The 11,399-nt window shown below is 33.7% G+C and overlaps 1 protein-coding gene across 1 annotated transcript in view; it reads right to left on the reverse strand.

The window, feature by feature from the left end:
- LOC118443709 (uncharacterized) overlaps positions 1-6,006 on the reverse strand; it is a 51,970-nt gene extending 45,964 nt beyond the window's left edge. Inside the window, exons 1-2 of the mRNA XM_085660522.1 lie at positions 5,929-6,006; positions 5,208-5,624 (exon numbers count right to left, since the gene is read on the reverse strand). The gene's annotated coding sequence lies outside the window, so the exon portion shown is untranslated. The remainder of the gene's footprint in view (positions 1-5,207; positions 5,625-5,928) is intronic.
- Positions 6,007-11,399: the final 5,393 nt, after the last annotated feature.

Here is an 11,399-nt window from a genome sequence, read left to right on the forward strand (position 1 = left end):
TATCATTTCTTTGGAAGAAGAAAAAATAAAAAGAGAGAAAGAAAAGAAGAAAGAAAAAGAAAAGCAAGAAGGAAAGAAATAAAAAAGACGAAGAAGACGAAATATTACAAACGATAGGAAAAAAGATTTTTTTCTTTTCTTTTTTTTACATTGCTTTCGAAACGTCATAGATCCGAAACGAATTCAACTCACGAACGGTAAGAAGAAAAATAGATAAAATCGTTCTCCACAGTCGAGAGCTTACAAAGCAGGATCGACGACCTGCCCGTGAGCATCGGTTGTTCATAATATTATCATAAAGGCTACACCTGCGACACGCGACTTCCTATTCGACGAACACCCATGATCGATTGTGAACGATCGCGATCTACTTCGATCTCTTAGAGTTTTTTCCTTTTTATCCTTTCCTATCTCTCTCTCTCTCTCTCTCCCTCTCTCTCTCTTCTCTCTCTCTCTCTCTCTTCTCTCTCTCTCTCCATCTCTCTCTCTTCTCTTTCTCTCTCTTTCTTTTTACCCTTCTCGGTATAATGCGAACACATGTTGACCTCCATTAACCTGGAATCTCTGACCTCGCGAACTCATCGTCGCGACGTAGAAGATCGTTAATGGGACTCGTGTTACCGTTAATAGTCATTTTTTCTTCTTCGACTTGTTCGAATATCTCGTTCGATTTCGTTTTAATCTTTATTGTAGATTTCTTTTTATTCTCAACACCTAATGTATTTTTCTTTTATTGAGACATCTTTAGTATTTGATTTTAATTACCCATAAAGAATATGGAGAAAGAGAGATAGAGAGAGAGAGAGAGAGAGAGAGAGAGAGAGAGAGAGAACTAATTTAAATGATATTTTGTAGAAAAATTTCTAATCATTCTATCGATACAAAATGATATATCTTCTTTGGACATTTTAATTATTTGATTTAATTTATACAAAAAAGAAAATGATGGTTCTTTTCGTTCGTTCTTCATTAAAAAAAAACAATTTCTTACATTTTTATCAAATAATTCGAATCAATTTGATACGACACATTTTTTGAAGTCGCTCATCTTAATTATGCTAAGATAATAGTAATAATAATAATAATAATAATAATAATAATAAACAAAGAAAAAAGAGGAAGATCCGATCCGTTTCTTATTTATAAAAAAAAAAATATGTATGAAAAAATGGTCACGCTTCCTAAACGATTTTCTAAGACTTTCATTTGGATTATAACGGAACGTGCATAGTTTTTGTTTTTTTTTCTTTTTTTTTTTTTTTCTTTCTTAACGAAATGTTTAGAACGACGATAATGAGACCATTCGTCACGAGAAACGCGTAGATCCTATTTAAGTAATTAGCAGAGTCTCTAAGTAGTGCCTTTATAAGAGAAAGATATTTAGTTAACGACTAGCATAATTGTCATCGTAGCACTATGCCGTAACCGTGAATCCATCTTGGAACGTTTAAAGTAGATAAAGAGATTTTAATCGCGTCAAAAGAAAGATTTCAAACTTCGGTTATCATTTATTATACCATGTGAATATTCAAACATTATTTCTTTGTTCGCATATTATGACAAAAATGGCATAACTTGCGGTTTTCTTCTTTTCCTGCCTTTTTTATTTTTTTTTCTTCTCTTTTTTTTCTTTTTTTTTTTTTTACCTTTCCAAACAATTTTACAACATCGCACGTGAGCTAATAAATACATTAAAATTTCATTATCAAAATGGACGTTATAATGCCACGATAATACACGATACCACGATATATTCTATAAAAATGAAGAGATGGATAAAATGAAGAAACAAAAATGAAGACGCTTTGGTTATATGAATTTTTAATTAAAATTCGTTGGATTAAAACCGATCCTATATCGAGATTGGTATCAATTTCTTTTTTCTCTTTCTTTTTTTTCTTCTTTATTCTGTTTCATAGTAGACACCGATTTTTTTACGTTTCTATCATTTTCTCATATAACGTTGGAAAATGATAGAAAGGGAGAAAGAGAGAGAGAGAAAGAGAGAGAGAGAGAAAGAGTAAGAAAGAATTTCACAATATCCGTCTTCGTGACAATTATATCCGTCTCCATTGCAATTGTATAGTTTGATTCGTATGTTCTACTGCAATTAGTAACGATTATCTTCGCGGTCGTCGCGTTTCACGGTGAATACCTACCGTCGATTACGAGTTCTCGAATGAAAGGATTAGAGAGAAAGAGAGAGAAAGAGAGTGAGAGAGAGTGAGAGAGAGAGAAAGATATTTTTTTCAAGTAAGAGAGAAAATCGTACGTCCAATTTTTCTAATAACAGTCGAATAACAACGAAAGTTCTTTCTTGAAAATTTGTAGAAAATAATTTCTTCTAAGTTTTATCGAGGTCTCTTCTTTCATTATCTCCCATTATCATCTACTATTATTATAAGAAAAGTCATCCCTTAAACATATTATGAATAGATCAGGAAAATAGATGCAAAATTATGTATAGAACTAAGTAAACTATAATATCTAAGGAATGAATATTCTCAAAGGAAATCATATCTGTTAAATATCCTCGATACTCGATAAGAATTAGTTGGAATAGAATTCTATTGCATGGTTCCTTGTCTAAGGTAACGAAAGCTTTTCTCTTAAAATATCTCTATTATCTAGTCAAACGATCAATGATCAAAGGTATATTTAAATGAAACGATCCTTCGATCTCGATCAAATGTTTACTAATGAAAAAGAGAACATGAAACAAAGAAAAAGATTATAAAAAATAAGATATATATGTATATATGTGTGTGTGTGTATGTATGTATGTATGTATGTATGTATGTATGTATGTATGTATGTATGTATATATATTCCAGACATAATTGGATTTATACTAATAGTCAATGTTGGATCTTGAAGAAATCTTATTAACTTGAATTTTAATTCATTCTAAACTATTCTTTAGTTAATCAAGGTTAAAGGAACATTTGACAAAAATACATTGATAGTGGCTACAAGTCAAAGATAATCGAACTCAGTTATCTCATTCGTTCGTATTCCTAAGAGAAACAGAGAAAAAGAGAGGAGGAAATAGAGAGAGAGAGAGAGAGAGAGAGAGAGAGAGAGAGAGGAGAGAGAGAGAGAGAGAGAGAGAGAGACATTCCTCCCACTAGTTAACCATCAACCGTTCGTATCAATGAGCAACGATCGCGAACGTGAATAATTACGCAAAGAGGTTTGATGTCGAGAACGACGAGAGTGCTTTTATACGCCGCGAGCAGGCCACGTCATTTGTTTGTAAACAAACCACTCGAATCTGCAGTGGCGATCGAGTCGACTTCCAGCTGAGAGAGAGCTCGTTTCCCGAGAACGATATATACGTCCTGCTGCTTTTTCAATGTGTATGTAGTAAAAGTAACGACATTGCTCTCTCTCTCTCTCTCTCTCTCTCTCTTTCTCTCTCTCTCTCTGTCTTTCTCTCTCCTCAAGCAATTATAACAAAAATATATGATTGATTTAAAACGATATAAACATTTGAAAGAACGGGAAATGTTTATTACGTTCGATCCTTTAAAATTCGAATATTACGATTTTCTCTACAGACGTACATACATACACAGCTATAGATATCTTTTTTTTTTCGTAGTATTGTATAATTTTTGTTTCTTTTTCTTTTTTTCTCTTTTTCTTTTTTTCTTTCTCGACGATACTTCGTTATACAATCCTTATGTAATATATCGTTATTAAATGTAAAGAAAAATGTACAAAATATAAATAATGTTTTCTGCGTTGCAAAATTATTAATTATTATTTTTCATTAATTCGAGCATCCCCCTTTTTTTCTGATCGTTCCACTTACGAAACAATCGTATTTTCTCTTCAACAAACATAGCTAAATGAGATAGCAAATAAATATGTTTATATTTTGTGTTCGAAAATGATATAAAAGAGTATATAAAAATTTTTTACATTTGTTATAAGTATAATAATAAGAGTAATAAAACAGTAAGATCGACTTTTGGTCCGCAGGCGGAAGTATTATAATGGAAGTAGCGCGAACCCTTTATGATTACTGACGTTTCTCTTTTAAACGAGGATCAGAGAAAGAAATAAAGAAACAAAGAGAAAGAGAGAGAGAGAGAAAGAGAGAGAGAAAGAGAGAGAGGGAGAAAGAAAAAGAGAAGGAGAATCGAGGTGTATGTATTATAGTAACATCGTTAGTATACAGGAAAGCGTCCAATATCGAGTTTTACACGGTCGATGATCGTGCCGAATCATGATTATGCTTGACGATGGTCGATGACAAGAATAAAACGTGCTTCCATGATATCCGATATCTTTCTCTTTCTCTTTCTCGTATTTGCCATAGCCTGATTTTACGATACAAGCTCTCTCGAGAATGCCAAGAAATAAATCGAACGTATCGAATCGATAAAAAAAAAATTTTTACGAGCGTCGAAACGAAAGCGAAATTGATTTTCTTTTTTTTTTTTACGAATATTGTACATTCGATTTTATATATATATATATATATATATATATATATATATATATATATATCTAGAGATCTTTCGTAATACGGACTACGACGCATCTTTAGGTATTTTGTAATATGTATAACAACGTTACATTACTATGCAAATCGTAATAACGTCTCTAGTAGTCATTGATTTTTTTCTTTCTACGTTGCAATAGTTTCGAAGGAAAGAACGGTGAAGGACTTGTGGATTGGTGAGAGTGGAACTCGATGGTAGAGGAACTCGTTGAGACCATTACCGAAAAAACTTCAAGGAAAGTTAACTAGTACTTCTGTTAAAACGTTTCGATGTTCGATAAGACGACTTCTCGTAGAAAGTTCATGGTTACTTTATATGCTGAGGAAAGATCGAAGCCCGTTTCCAGATACACATAGACATACAAACACACAGACACACACTCTCTCTCTCTCTCTCTCTCTTTTTCTTTCTCTCTCTTTCTCTTTCTATGTACACATAAATATATCTTAAAAGAGATAAGTCAAAAAGTAAAGTTGATTACTCTCTTAAGGAAAAGTTTTCTATCTATTGAGAAAAGCGACTCGCAGTCTACACTCTCTTTGGTAGTAAGATAAGAAATTTCTCATTTTCATTCTCTCTTTCTCTTGTTTCTTTGTTTTCGTTAAAAATAAAAAATTATATAAATACACATATATATATATATATATATATATATATATATATATATATTGATAATACATTGATATAACTCACCATTCGGGATCGCGTACGGGATACGTCGAAAGATAAGTTGCGTTTTACGAGGATGCTCTTCCTCTTCTTCTTTATCACGTACAATTACTCCACAAATTTCCGCCACTTTTGCCCTGGACTTCAACTGACTCACACCTGTTTCCAAATCGGCGTCCTCTCTTTCGATTCCTCCTCCTTCTCCTCCTCCTCTTCCTCCTTCTCTTTCTTCTCTTCCGCTTTTTATTCTTTTTCTTCTTTCTCGTTGTCGTTTGCTGTCTGTTTGATATCGAGTCGTCGACTTCCTCTTTCCCTCTCTTTCTCTTCTTCCCTTTCGAAGTTTCTCTATAGGTTTCCCGCGTGTGTAGCGTACCGGCCACGAGTGTGTTGATCAAAACCCCCTTTTAAGTATCTTTATAAATATCCCACCCTTTTCGCACTCTTACAAATATATATATATATATATATATATATATATATATATATATATATATGTATATTCGTAAATTGTCACAAAAATATATATATATATATTCGATCGCACACGTAAGAAAGAAAGAACGATAATAAATAAATATTAAAGAGAAAAAAAAAAGAAACAACAAAGAATTAACGATCAAAATTAATAAATAAATATGAACGTGAGGAAGTCGCGAAGGAAATAAAAACAAAAACCAAAAAAAGGACGCTTATACACGTTAGTAATATTAAATAAGAAAATAAAATCTATAGGAGGCTTCGAAACTTTTTCTTTCTGTCTCTTTCACTCGCGTTTTTGAAAAAGGGTCGTTTATATTTAGTTTGTACGAGATAGCACGGAGCTCCCGTTCCGTACGGTGCGGGCGTCGAGTGGCGACTGTCGTTTCTTCCGCCGCTCGGCTCCTGACTCGTCCCTTTCCCCCCTCCCGAGCCACCTGCTCCCCCCTCCAGTCGACTCCTTGACCCCACCGACACACTACACTATTCCCTCTTTCTCACTCACTCTCTTTCTCTCTCTCTCGTTAACTGTCTCCGTCTATTTCTCTCTCACTCTCTCTTTCTCTTTCTTTCTCTATCTGACAGTTGCCGCCCTCCCTCGACGAAAATTTGTCCTATTACCGCACACATCGTCTTTCCTTCTTTCTCTTTCTCTTTGATCTTTCGGTGAATTTTGAAAAGACAATGATACTTTAAAGATTATGATCTCAAATTTATGATTACGAACGAGACAAAGATATTTAATGTACTTCCATTAATTAATTCATATCATGTGAAAATTGATATTGCATTGTAAATACTATATATAAATATCATATTAATATTATATATAAATGTTAATGAAAATGATATATATATATATATGTTTGTGTGTGTGTGTGTGTGTGTGTATAGAAATAAATTTTAGAAATAAATGTAAGATTATACAAATAAATTTTAGAAATAAATGTACGATTATACAATATAAATACAATATAAATATAGTACAAATATTACATAGATATTATATAAATACTGTATCTATGAATATATGCGAAAATGTAATAAATTAAATGCAATAAGTTAAATATTTGAACAAAAATAAATATCACAGTAAAATCGATAATAAATTTTCTTTTGTAATTGATGAGAGGGAAAGACGAAGAGAGAGAGAGAGAGAGAGAGAGACAGAGAGAGAGAGAGAGAGAGAGAGAGAGAGAGAGAGAGAGGAAGAGAGAAAGAGAGATAAAGAGAGAGAGATAAAGAGTGAGAGAGAGAAGGAAGGAAGATTTCATTCGAATGGCAAACCGTTTTGCTCGCGGCACATATCCTCTCTCACACTCCTTTTTCTCTACCCACTCCTCGTGCGCTACTTACGCACGGCCGTGCGAAAAGCCGCACGAGCGCGCGCGTGCACGTGCGCATCGTCCCGTGCGTGGCGCGAATCGAGACCCCTACGGAATAAATCAAGCGAAGAAAACCTGCCGGAAGGTATTAGTGTTGGGGTCGAAACTCTGTCGAATGACGAACAAGAGAAAAAGAGAGAGAGAGAGAGAGAGAGAAAAAAAGAGGGAGATAGACAGAGAGACGGAGATAGGGTTAAGCCGTGGCCTCAGGCCATCCCTTATCGCGCATCCCTGAAACGTCCTGTAGTCCCGAGGGATCTTCGTGTTAGGATTTGTCGGGAACTCGACGAGAGCCGATCTCAAACGTTCGACCCTTATCAGTCCCTCTCGCTCGGGATCACGAGACTAGCTAATTGTGTTATCGCTACCGAACGGACTCTCTCTATCTCTCTCTTTCTCTTTCCCTTCTCTTTGTCTCTCTCTCTCCCTTTCTCTCATTCTGATTCTCGTTCACTCTGTCTCTCTCTCTGTCTGTCTCTATCTCTCTCTCTTTCTCTCTTTTTCTCCTTTTCACAATTTTACAGAAAATCACGAAATTTTCTTATTCATTTCTTATAAATCCTTTTTTTTTTCTTTCTTAATGATCCTTTTCTTTTCGTAAAATTCTACGGAATTGATAGTCGACAATTTCAATCTTGTCAATTTATATTTAAAACTTTTATATGGGATATTTGTTTTAGCTTAGATTTAGATATATGAAACTGTAATATCATGAGTCATAGCAGGTAAGTAGGTATTTGTTTATTCCGACTTTTACGAGATTATACTCATGAGTCATAATAATGGCGTGCGTCCTGATTAGTGCAAAATTAATACGTATCGTTAAATATATATATATATACATACCTTTTTTTTTAATTTATAAATTGAATGAACGTGAAATTAATTTGATTAATTACGTCAGAATATCAATTTAGAGAATTGTTAAAAATATACAAGTAGATATATATACATATATATATATATATATATATATATATATATATATATTTATATAAAACTCACAAGAGCACAGAGATTTTATTATCAACTTGTATGAAAATATACGGATCGTTCGAATCTCACACTCCGAAAATTCTCAACAAACTGGTCTGGTTTTACGAGGGCTTCATCAAAATATCGGTACATATTATCATAAACTCCGATCAGGCGAAATCGCCTTTGCGATCGAAGCCACGAAAGGTTGAATCTCGATCGTGTTCGATCTTGGCCCTCGGGTTCCGACGTGGACCAGTCCATTTATTATTCTATTAAATTCGTAGTTTCCCATCGGGGACCACCCCTGGCCTAAAGCTATCTCTCCTTTATGACTTAATGCGATATTCATATGAAGAGAGAGAGAGAAAGAGAGAGAGAGAAAGAGAGAGAGATAGAGAAAGAGAGAGAGAAAGAGAGAGAGACGGCGGGAAGTAAAGGGACCGACCTCTCTCCGTTAGCCATGCCAGCCGTATCGTAATTAACGTTGGGAGTTTCTCTCCTTCTCCCTCTCTTATCCTCTTCTTCCCTCTCTTTATCCTCTTCTTTATTTCTTTCTTTTTTTTTTGCTCTTCTTTTTTTTCTTTTCTTTTTCCCTTCGAAACTCCCTTGCAGTTGTAATGCAACTCTCTTATCATCATCTTTAAATCCTTCCATCGAGTATTATTATTTAATATTATTATGAATAAATATTATGTACGAGATATCGTACATTTTTTTTCTTATTTTAAAATTTGTCTTGTTCCCTTTGTTTCGTTATTTGTTTTTTTCTTTTTCTTATTCTTTCTTTTTCTTTTTTTTCTATATCATACACGCGTTTATAAAACTAATATTATAGATAATTAGTAATATTTATGATTAAGCATAAGGATAAAAATTAAAGTTATCCCAATTATTTCGTGAAAATATAATTGAAAGACATAATGAAATATATATAAAAATAAATAGATAATGTAATTCTGTAAAAACAAAAAAGACAAAAAGGAAAAAGAAAAGAACAGAAAAGGAAAGAAAAGAAAAAATAATGTAACGAAATAAAAAAAAAAAAATAATCTACGCTCCAGTGATTCACGAATCTAGAAATTTAATTGCAACGATCGTTATTTTGGTCCGCTAAAATGATCAACGTGATTGCGAGACGCGGAACGTATAAATATATATATATATATATATATATATATAAATATACATATGTATATATATATAAATATTTGTTTTTTTTTTAACGTTGCCCGTGTCCTCCAAAGGAACGCACATGGCATATAGGTCTGTAGAGTAATACCTAAATTAATAATCAGCCGTTCCACGTTTTAATTATGCGAACACGTTCGTCGTTATGCGTCTATCTGAAACTCTGTATGTGTGTATGTGTGTGTGTTTATGTGTCAATATATGTGTAAAGGGGAACTCGGCAGGTAATTGCAGGAGCGCGTGCGCTCTTGACTTGCTCATCGAAACTCACTACGTTTTGCCATAATGAATCCTACCGGAACGTATGTACGTACGTATGTATTCGTATATACGACTAACTATATAGGGTGAGACGTTTGAGAGGGGTCGAAGATACATGTACAATCATTTCAGCCATTCATTGAGTCTTTTTTTTTTATTCATCGTTGATCAGGAGAAAAGAAAGAAAAAAAAAAGAATATTAAATGCTCATTAAAAAAGTTAGGAATATCTTTTCATTAATTAAATTCTGTTTCTCTCTCTCTCTCCCTCTATCTCTCATTGTCTGTTTTTCTCTTTTTTTTTTTTGGTTATTAAAATATCTCGTTTTATTATTCAATAAAACATTCAAATATAACGTATACCATTGTAATTCCTTTTTAATTACCTCATTGAATCTTCGTCTTAATTACACGCTTAAATCAGACATTTCAATAATGATCCAATCGATCAATAGTTTTGCAACCAAGATAATTACTTACTTATTTCTTTTTTTTTTATCTAATTATTACAAAATCTCTTTTTCGAAAGTTATAATTACCATTTTCATAATGATGCGATGCCCGATTCGATTTATTTCTTATCTAATGAAGATTTACCACTCACGAATTTCTCAAGTTCTTATTTCGCTAAAACTTCGATATGATAATCGAACGATTCCATTTAAATACTTCATCCTATATAACATGGTTGTCGTGGAAGACCCGAGGCGGGGGTAGTTTGCCCCGACACGAGTCCGTAGAGTGTCCTCTCTGGTGTTACAGGTTCGGTGCATTAGTTTGCCTAAAAGGTTTGTGCCATCAGTCTCTGAATGTCCCTCTGTCGTTGGATCCTGTACAACCTACGTTCTCAACCCCTCTCTTTCTCTCTTTCTCTCTCTCTCTCTCGTTCGCTCTCTTTCTCTTTCTCTCTGTATCTCTAGTTCTCCATTGGTTGTTTCTCTTGCACCAGAGCTCTATTTTGCACGCACCAATGCACTGTCCTCGAGGGAAAAGGAGGATAAATACACTCCACTCTCTCTCTCTCTCTCTCTCTCTCTCTATTTCTCTCTCTCTCTCTCTCTCTTTATCTATCTATCTATCTCTCTTTTACTCGTATTACTATGCACGTAAATTAAGTACGTCGCATCGTTGGTATCCAGATGAGTTAGTGTGCTCCGTTAATTCGCGCTAATGGACAGGTTTTGAAAGTTTAATTGTCGGTTTGCCAATTCAAGAGAGATCAAATATGAGATAGGGTTAAAGGATTAGAGGGATAAAGTTTCAAAGAACGAGTATGAAATTGTCTTCTTCTTCCTTTTTTTTTTTTTCTTGAAGGACGCTCGTAAAACACATTTATTGTATCGGTATAAAATAAATTAAAGATAATTATCATTGATTTTCATTGATATCGAAACTCTCTATTTTCTGAAAAATAAAACGATGGCGAATATAGAAGTCTCGAGAACGGATATATTAGTCTTATGAAGTTTCCAACGTAGTTATTCCTAAGTTTATATCTCTCTCTTTTCTTTCGACGTTGGCGCGGTCGTTACAGTAGTAAGAAGCTCCTAGACAGTGCAGCTACTGTGAGCTACCAACGTTTCTGCTCGGTTTCACTCCTTAGGATTTCCTGTTTCCTGTATCGTGGATGACCCCACGTGCGGACTCGTAACAAACTGCTTTGCCCAACTACGTTGTTTCATCGTTGAATAATTTGGAAAATATTTTGAAATACTTGTTGCATAATTCAATTCTTATCATTGAAATTAAATTTGTACAAATTGATATTAACGTTTGAAAAAGTTATTATTTAATTGTTTAACTTCGTTATTCATATTTTCTCTTCGGACATTTGTTTGAAGCAAAAAATTTTTGTTGCTTTCTTTTGGTTTTCTCACTTTCTCTCTTTCTCTCTCTCTTTTTTATTCGTTTTCTCCGTCTTTTTTCTT

The sequence above is a fragment of the Vespa mandarinia genome, chromosome 1 (assembly GCF_050613455.1).
Source record: "Vespa mandarinia isolate Hongniang chromosome 1, ASM5061345v1, whole genome shotgun sequence".
NCBI lineage: Eukaryota > Metazoa > Arthropoda > Insecta > Hymenoptera > Vespidae > Vespa > Vespa mandarinia.